Source organism: Zingiber officinale, chromosome 11A (genome assembly GCF_018446385.1).
Source record: "Zingiber officinale cultivar Zhangliang chromosome 11A, Zo_v1.1, whole genome shotgun sequence".
Classification (NCBI taxonomy): domain Eukaryota; kingdom Viridiplantae; phylum Streptophyta; class Magnoliopsida; order Zingiberales; family Zingiberaceae; genus Zingiber; species Zingiber officinale.
The window spans coordinates 62,885,621-62,893,980 of record NC_056006.1 but is presented as its reverse complement, the minus strand read 5'-3'; the positions used below and the strand labels follow the sequence as shown (position 1 = coordinate 62,893,980).

At 37.1% G+C, this 8,360-nt stretch overlaps 2 long non-coding RNA genes across 2 annotated transcripts; both read right to left on the bottom strand.

The window, feature by feature from the left end:
* Positions 1–3,474: 3,474 nt before the first annotated feature.
* On the bottom strand, positions 3,475–3,954 carry LOC122030872. Its single transcript, XR_006125640.1, has 3 exons — positions 3,911–3,954; positions 3,736–3,794; positions 3,475–3,550 (listed from the first exon to the last, which is right to left on the bottom strand). It is a non-coding gene; the product is annotated as an uncharacterized LOC122030872 (long non-coding RNA).
* An 810-nt stretch (positions 3,955–4,764) lies between these two features.
* On the bottom strand, positions 4,765–6,094 carry LOC122030938. Its single transcript, XR_006125667.1, has 3 exons — positions 6,041–6,094; positions 5,849–5,925; positions 4,765–4,822 (listed from the first exon to the last, which is right to left on the bottom strand). It is a non-coding gene; the product is annotated as an uncharacterized LOC122030938 (long non-coding RNA).
* Between the last annotated feature and the right edge of the window lie 2,266 nt (positions 6,095–8,360).

Here is an 8,360-nt window from a genome sequence, read left to right as displayed (position 1 = left end):
TTCTTTCGTCTAGTAAAAATACCAAACGACCTCCAAAAATTGCATAAAAATACTCTAAAAATTTCTAAAAATCTCTAGAATATTTCTAAAATATTTATAAATATTTTTAAGAACTTTTATAACTCCTAATGAGGAAAATTGGGTCGTTACAATCCCCCATACCTTATAAAAAGTTTGTCCTCGAACTTAGAATAATTCTGGACAATGGGTACTTGTTAAATTTGACAAAAGAAATTGACACAAAAGAGTGGGTAGCCCCAGTATCAAATAAGAAGGTAGCTAAATGCTAAAGGGGGGGGGGGGGGGTATTTGACCTGTGACTACCGTGGAGCCACCGGCAGCTTCTTCCTTAGTAAGAGAAAATACTCTGGCATCGGTTGGAACGAGTGGGGCTTTCAACCTTCCCTGACTGAGATAGGGTCCCTCTAGTAATGTTGTCATGTGGTGTAACTGTGCAGGCTTGCCTCCATATTGCACTGACTGTTGTTGAGGTGCCTTAAACTTGTTAGGACATGCTCTAGCTAGATGTCCTTCTTGGCCACAAGAATAACATCCGGTTGTACCCAAAAGACAGGTTCCTGGATGTACTCTTCCACACTTAGGACAGGGAGGAAACTTGGTCTGCTTGTTTGCTGGACCTTCCTCTTGGCTACCTCCAAAATTCCATTGTTTCCTTTTGTTACCCTTGGCCTTCCAATTCTGATCACTTGACTGGGGTCTCTGATTCACCACTGTCTTGTCCTTTATCTTGTCTAGCTTGTGTTGCTCTCGTTGTGCCTTGATGCTGTTTAGATAATGCTCAACGACTTATGCTCTACTAACTAGCTCTTCGCCAGTCTGAGGCTGGTGTGTTCCACTACTAACATTAAGTGCTATCACTGGTCTCAGCATCCTAAGCATCAGTCTGACTCGTTCCTTCTCAATACTTACTAGCTCTGAGCAGAGGCGATCTAGCCTGTTGAACCTCTTGACTACTTCTTCCACTGACAGATCACCTTGTCTGAATTCTATAAACTCCTCATAATGCTTGTTGGTTATTCGTTGACGAAAGAACTCTTCGTAAAACTCCGTCTCGAAGTCAGCCCAGTTCATCTGATTGACTACTCTCTTGCTCTTAACTCTCTCCCACCACATACGGGCATCTCCAGATAAGCAGAAAGAAGCACACTTGACCTTGTCGACTTTTGGCCAGTCAAGAAGCTCTATGGTGCTTTCCAGTGTTTTGAGAAACTTTATGGCTTCAGCTTCAACCAGTGTATCAGGTAGGCTTCTTGTCTTCTAGGTGCTGTGGGGACTTCTAGAGCGGCTGGTGGAACCGCAGTCACTACTGGAGTCTCCATATTAATAGTTGGAGGAGTGGGAGGGACTGGCTACTGATTCGCCATCAGATTGACGATCACTTGTTGCTGCTCCGCCACTTGTCTATGGAGTTGAGCAACAACTTCAGAGAGATTTGGTTCAGCTATTCTGGGCTCTTCATTCTCCTGTGTTCGGTCCTCAGTATGAACGGTACGGGGGCGTCCTCTTCTTGACATCTAATTATGTAGGAGAGAAACAAAACTAAAATCGTCTCTATTCTTCCTAAGCATATGTATCCAAACATAGAACAATAAAACAAGAATTTTATTCTTACTTAAGCGCATATAAGCAGATACTCTATATCGTAATTAATAAGCAAAAAAGAAAAATTAAATACTTTCTTACTTGAAGACGACAAAGATGGTGCTGATGTGTGATGCTGAAGAATGGGAACTACTCTGATACCAACTGTAACGACCACCCTTCTTACTATACTATACTACTCTCTAAAGATGACTGTTACTTAACTACTGACTCTACTTTACCGGTATGATCGAAACCACAAAGAGTCTCTACCGAAAAATTTCGGCAGAGTCTCCCCTGTACCGGTGACCATAAACTGAGATACAAGCATAGTATACATCAGCCACACGCGGCTGGAACATTTATCAAACACCCACGCAGTTAAATAAGTATCAAACACACAAATATCTACTTACTAAACTGAACTCATCCTATATGCAACCTAGAACAAGAATAAACTCGAATGACACAGAGTGTAAAGTACAGTCTCAAATGTTTACAATAACTAAAATGTGGAAACTAAAAAAAAATAAGGAAAGAAGACTAAAGGAACTCCTTCCTAGTACGTCCCAAGACTTCCATAGTCCTAGCATCACACACCATCCGCACCTCCTCCTCGTCTTCCTTTATCTGCAGTAAGAGGAAATGCAATCTATAAGCAAAATGCTTAGTAAGCGCTATCTAACTCACAAAACTCGATATGCACGTGAATATACTGAAAACTAAAACTGAATGCTCAAAAGAAAAACTACTCATGCTCATCTACTAGTAAAAGAAACAAACATACTGAAATGCTAAACATGTAAAGCTACTCATGCTCTTCTAATAGCAAAGAACAGTAAACTAATCTAAATAACATGCTAGCATAAAAGAAAACTCAACTTGCTGATTTTAAAACAAAGTGAAACTTAATTCATTTGTTCTGAACTTATTCTTTTATCTCACTTGTTTAAAACTTATCCTTTAATACTTTTATGCTTATGTAAAAACTTGTTTTAATCACTACGACAAAAACATTAAAAGACAACAGTTAAAAACCGTTGTCGTAAGCCTTTAAAACCGTTGTAATTGGTAGTGTTGTTAAAAGTGGGGGGCTACGACAACGGTTTTAAACTGTTGTCTTTGACTGAAAAGACAACAGTTTTGTAATGGTTTAAAACCGTTGTCTTTGAATGAAAAGACAACAGTTTAAACCCGTTGTTGTTTAGAGTATTTTTTTTAATAGCATTGCCCATTACAATCATTTTTGGGGCTACGACAACGGTTTTTAACCGTTGTCTTTGAGGGTGATAGGCAACAATAACTATTTTAAACCGTTGTCTTTTAAATTATTATCTTTTAATACCAATATATTATATTTCAATATAAATATATAATAAAGAATCATAATCACAAAAGAAAGAATATTCCTCACATCAATATCATTCAAAATGTTACTTATACAAGAATTACAATCACAAAAGAAGAAACATGTCTCATGTTTAAATAAAATTTATCTCAATACAAATAAACAAATAAGTTCCATTTATAACTAATGAACAATAGCCAACTAATGAACAAGTCTCATCACAATCTTCAACTTGTAGGATTTCATTGAACTCTTTTTTCTCACTTGCTAATTCTTTTTCAATCAGTGTATAAGAATTGGCAGCCACTGTTATAGCCTTGCATATAGCAAAATGAATAAAGCTCGATGGAGTGAATAGCTTCATGTAGCTGAAACAAAAAAATTGGGACAAGCATAGCTTAATGAAGATGATGTAAGAATTGGCAACAAGTTAATTCCAATAAACTGACTAGTCCTGGCCCAACATGATCACGAATGAAAGCTGCATCGCTGTATCGCTCTTCCTCTATAGCTCTCTGTACTTGAGTTGGACTCATTTTAATGTGTTGGCAAAATCTATGACGTTATGTTTAAGTTGGACAAAACTTCTATATCCTCAAGCTTTAATCCATACAACAAACTTTAATGAGAAAAGTAAATGACCAAATTAAAGATAAAAATATGTTATAACTACATGCACAAAAGGAAAAAAATAACATATTCTGATGCATAAAGTAGCTGGTCAACAAAATATGCACTTGTCTAAGAGTTTTCATACCTAATACAGAGCATGACTTAACTCTTACCTAGCTGTGTGTAATTGATTCTCAAGTGCAAAATTAGATAGCATCAGAGCATCTTATTCCTGTTTCAGCAGAAGAAAAACAATATTAAATTCCTTAAGGATTAATACATTGGCTGTAAAGTATAAAGAAGGATTATTCTAGAAAATTAGGATAAGGACAAGCGTGTTCTGATTACCGCATGCTCCCATCTCCCGTGTTCTAATTACCTCTTCTAACAGAACACCTGTGAAAAAAGTCTTCCATGAGTTACAAGAAGACAATTCAGGTCAAGCTTCAAATGATTAGGTATTCTATTATTGAGGTGGATATATGCTTGCTCTCTGTTTGCTTTAATGGGGATCCAACCAATGTCCCTCATTATCCTAAAAACTTGCAAAAGCACCATGGTTCTGCATATATTAGTTGATACTTTGCTAGAATTTGAGATTAGATAAAAACTGGGAAATCATCTCACTGAAGCTTGAACATTAGAACACACGCTACCTGGCATGTAGAAAGTGATTAAAACATGATTGATAAATAAGGACCATTTTGATTGCATAGAATAGAACAATAACAAATTCGATGAACTTGAGCTCACAAAGTTACAACATTTGTAGTCACAAAATGACAAGGTTCTTGCGAATCAAGATTTGTAGAAAAAATATCACTATTTGATTATCCTTCCAGCCAATACAATTGCTCACACAATTAGATTTTCCCTAAGCCTTTGGATTAGCATAAAGCAGCACATTGAATCGAACCTACCTCACGATGTCCGTGATTTAAAGCCCGAGATAAGCTCAAAACTCAATGGAAACAAATCGTATACAAGGAATGAGGAGGTGACCTGGGCGACGTAGGGGGAAAGAGATAGACCGAGGGTTGCGGCCGACGGCGAGGGAGGAGGTCGCGAATCCAACAAATAAACTGTCTCCTTATATGGATCAATGATTGTGAGAACCCAATGATAACTATACACAAATCACATAATTATTGTATGCATATTTCTTGAAACAATAAATTAAAACTGATATTATAAGTCTTACTTACCCAACATTATGTGACACCAAAACTAGTTGATTTCTTGATGCTTGACTCAGCTTATCTGCCAAGACATTCATTGAGATAAATTGAGCACAACATAAAACATTCATTGAATTTCACTATAGGCAACAAAGCCAATGAATAATATTGTCACTTCATAAATCAAGTTTCAAGAAAATTCCAGATAGAAGAGACCATTTTAGGAATATATTCTACCATTTTCTGTGTTTCTTGAGATAAATGGCTAACACAGGTAACACGTACCCAAGGAAAGAGCAAATAAATCAGAAATACCATAATATCTTATCTAAAAAAACCACCACATGTTATATTAACGTCACTATTAGCAGCCTCCCTTAAAAAAGATAATGCAATAATATTAAAAATTGTCTCAAGACAAGCATAAAAAAATGACAAGAGGCTTACAAATTAGAAAAGAGTTTGCAACACCAACGTTCACAGATTTGAAAACATTTCCATTTTAAAGACATACTAGAATAGTTCAAAGCAACTGCCAATATTATACAGTCAACCATACCAAGGAAATTCACGAAAAGCTAACTAGTTGTAGATTCTAAATTATATTCAAATGCTTAAGTATAACTATTAAGAAGTATTAGTATTAATAGAATTATGGTGTAACAAGTTCAGTCCTGCATTGATATTTCAGTTTAGGATTGTATCCAACATTCTATACATATCCATGTTAATATTTCAGTTTAGGATTATTGTGACATTTTTTGTACTCAGTGTAAGATACTTTCCAGTGCTTCATCAATTTTGTCTCAATTTTCAATGTAATTTGAGGGTTTGTTTTGTTATTGCATCAGTTAAGAATAAATAAGTTTATATATATAACCACAAAAGAATGTTGCTTAAAGTTGCAATTTCGGATTTCATTGCTGCAGATAATATAATGGCCAAAAACTATAATACTTGATTGAAATTCTAGACAACAGCAGTCACACCTGAGATGACTTTAAATAAAAGATATATTTAGAGAACATAAAACAAAACTGTTGTTTCAAATATGGCAAATAAAGCAAACAAATACCAAGGGAAAATGAATTATGTGACAGAAGCTTACATTTGCTCTAATTTTCCATTGTTTACAAAATATCCATTATGTTTTGTTGACATTTTGTTTACTTGAAAGTATTCATCCTGCAAAAAATAGCATATTCAATATAATCTTTCAATGTTAAACCATCAAAAAGAAGAAAATAGAATTAAAGGCATCATTAATCAAATGCAAGATGGAAGACAATCTTTGATGCACCTTCTGATCCAGAACTTAAAAGGAACAAGCAATGCATACAAAGACAACTTGGCTGCCAGACGGTAGGTAGGTGCTAGCTCAATTTCTGATCAGGATATATGCTGCCAATCAGGGCCTCCTAATAAATGGAAAGACAAACATGACTATAATTTTTTCTGGATCAATGTTCATACTATTAGTTCAAGCGAACAAACAGAAAGCACAGATGGATATACTTGAGCACAGAGAAGCTGTTAGTCATCCAAGAGGGTCTTCAACATTTATGAAGTGAAACTACAAACCATGTATCAACCATATATTTGTTAAGTTAGCACAATATTTGTGTTCGGTAGGTATTTGGACAAAAGTTAACAAAATAACAATATGATTTGATGATGATGATTGCTTCTCAGTTCTCTTATCTATTGATCTTTTTTACATTATTTCTAAAAAGGTGCCCAATTTCCATTAGGGTTCTTGAATCATTAGCTTAGGATTGACAATAAATAAATAAACACTGCTTAAAGCTAATCTTTTTATGTTGTACTCACCTCCCAACTCATGATTCTTCCCTTTCTCTTGCAGCTCATAGACCAGATCCACAATTCTTTTTTGCTCGGCAGTGCTGAATACTCTAGTATGCAACTCGAGGACATTGAGGATATTAACGATCTTGTCATTGACCCTCTCCAGGCATATGAAATCCTTCTTCCTGACAACATTCCTAAAGTGTATTTCTTCCCTCTGCTCCCTTGACAATCCCGTCTCCTTCTTCGCAATCTCCCTTTTAACTCTTGCTGCTCCCTCAATCAAAGTTCTCCCTGACTCCTCCGTCTTTTTCTCCTGCGCCGCAGTCTCCTTGAGCTTGTCTTCTTGAGCCATGTCGGTCCAAGACATCCGGATTTAAGGGGACTCCGGTGAAGACGTCAGATCCGAGTCCTACCCAGTTGGTTGGGCATCGAGAAAGGGGGCAGCAAAGCTAGTAGAGGCATAAGACGCCTGATCCTCCGTGGAAGTGGACCCGGAGGCATCCGCGTCGGCTTCGGTGGCAAACCCTAAAGAAGAGCACCACCCCAGCGAACTAAGTAATCTAGCATTCTTCCAATGGGAAAGGGATCAACAAATCAAGAATCGAGAAAGGAAAGGAGATACTTGGGCGAAGGGAGTCGATGCAGCTTCAGACAGTGGCGGAGCAGCCGTCACAGAGGGATCGGGTGAGGAAGGGAAGCCAATTGGTGAGGAACTCGGCTGCGATCTCCAAGTCTTTGGATTGAACTATTGGAGGAATAAATCGTCGTCCTCCATGAGCAGCTGTCTTCTTCGTTCAACAAGATAAACAGGTTATGAATCGACAGAGGAGTGTCACCTTTGGTGAAGAAGCAGCAGTGGAAGGTCAAAGGGCCTCGTCGAGCTCAGAAACCAGCTCACTAGGGAGAGAGGAGAGCACACAGAAGTGGATGGCGTGAAGAGATCGAGAATGCGAAGGGGAAAATAAGGCGCCGAAAAAATTTGCGGAGAGAGAGAAAGTAAAATTGTGAGAGGGAAAATGACGGAACAAATAAAGTCAAAGACAACGGTTTTATCAAAACTATTATCGTAGCCCCTAAAAAAGTGCTTAAAGACAACAGTTTTAGATAACCATTGTAAAATGTGTTGTTGATTTAAAAAAAAATTGCTCAACGACAACGGTTTTCACAAAACCGTTGTCTTTTGTATTTTATGGGAGCTCAAAGACAACGGTTTTAGATAAAACCGTTGTCTTTTACCAAATTTACTACAGTTTCATCTAAAACCGTTGTCTTTGTGGTGTTGTTGTTTAACATTTTTGTTGTAGTGAATTGTTCAAAAGCTTATACTTATAATACTTCAAAATAATAATCAACTTTCTTCTTGGGCCCAGACGTAGTACCATCTTATGCGCGTTCCCTAATAGGTTGGGGTAGCGATCCACCAATCCTAAAAGAGCAGACCTTGGTCTACCAGTGCCAAGACCTTGGAATTGGACACCTGGATTTGTGTAACGACAACCTCAGAAGTCGGGTACTAGCCTCTTAAATAAAGTAAAATACTTATTATCTTTATTACTTCTTCTTTAAATGCCTTGGCATTTTAATAAGCACCTTGTGTGCCAAAATCCCTAAAGTCTTGACTTTGGGATCTTCTTAAGACCTTGACCTTTTTCTTTCTTTTCTTTATCTTTCTTATAGCTAAATGAAATTAAAGATCTGCATTGCTTCATTTGTTGTGCACACCTACTGCTACACAAAGAAATATAGGAACTAAATGCAAACTAAAAATCTGCTCATGTATATCTAATAGCAAGGAAACTGGTCATGCTCAA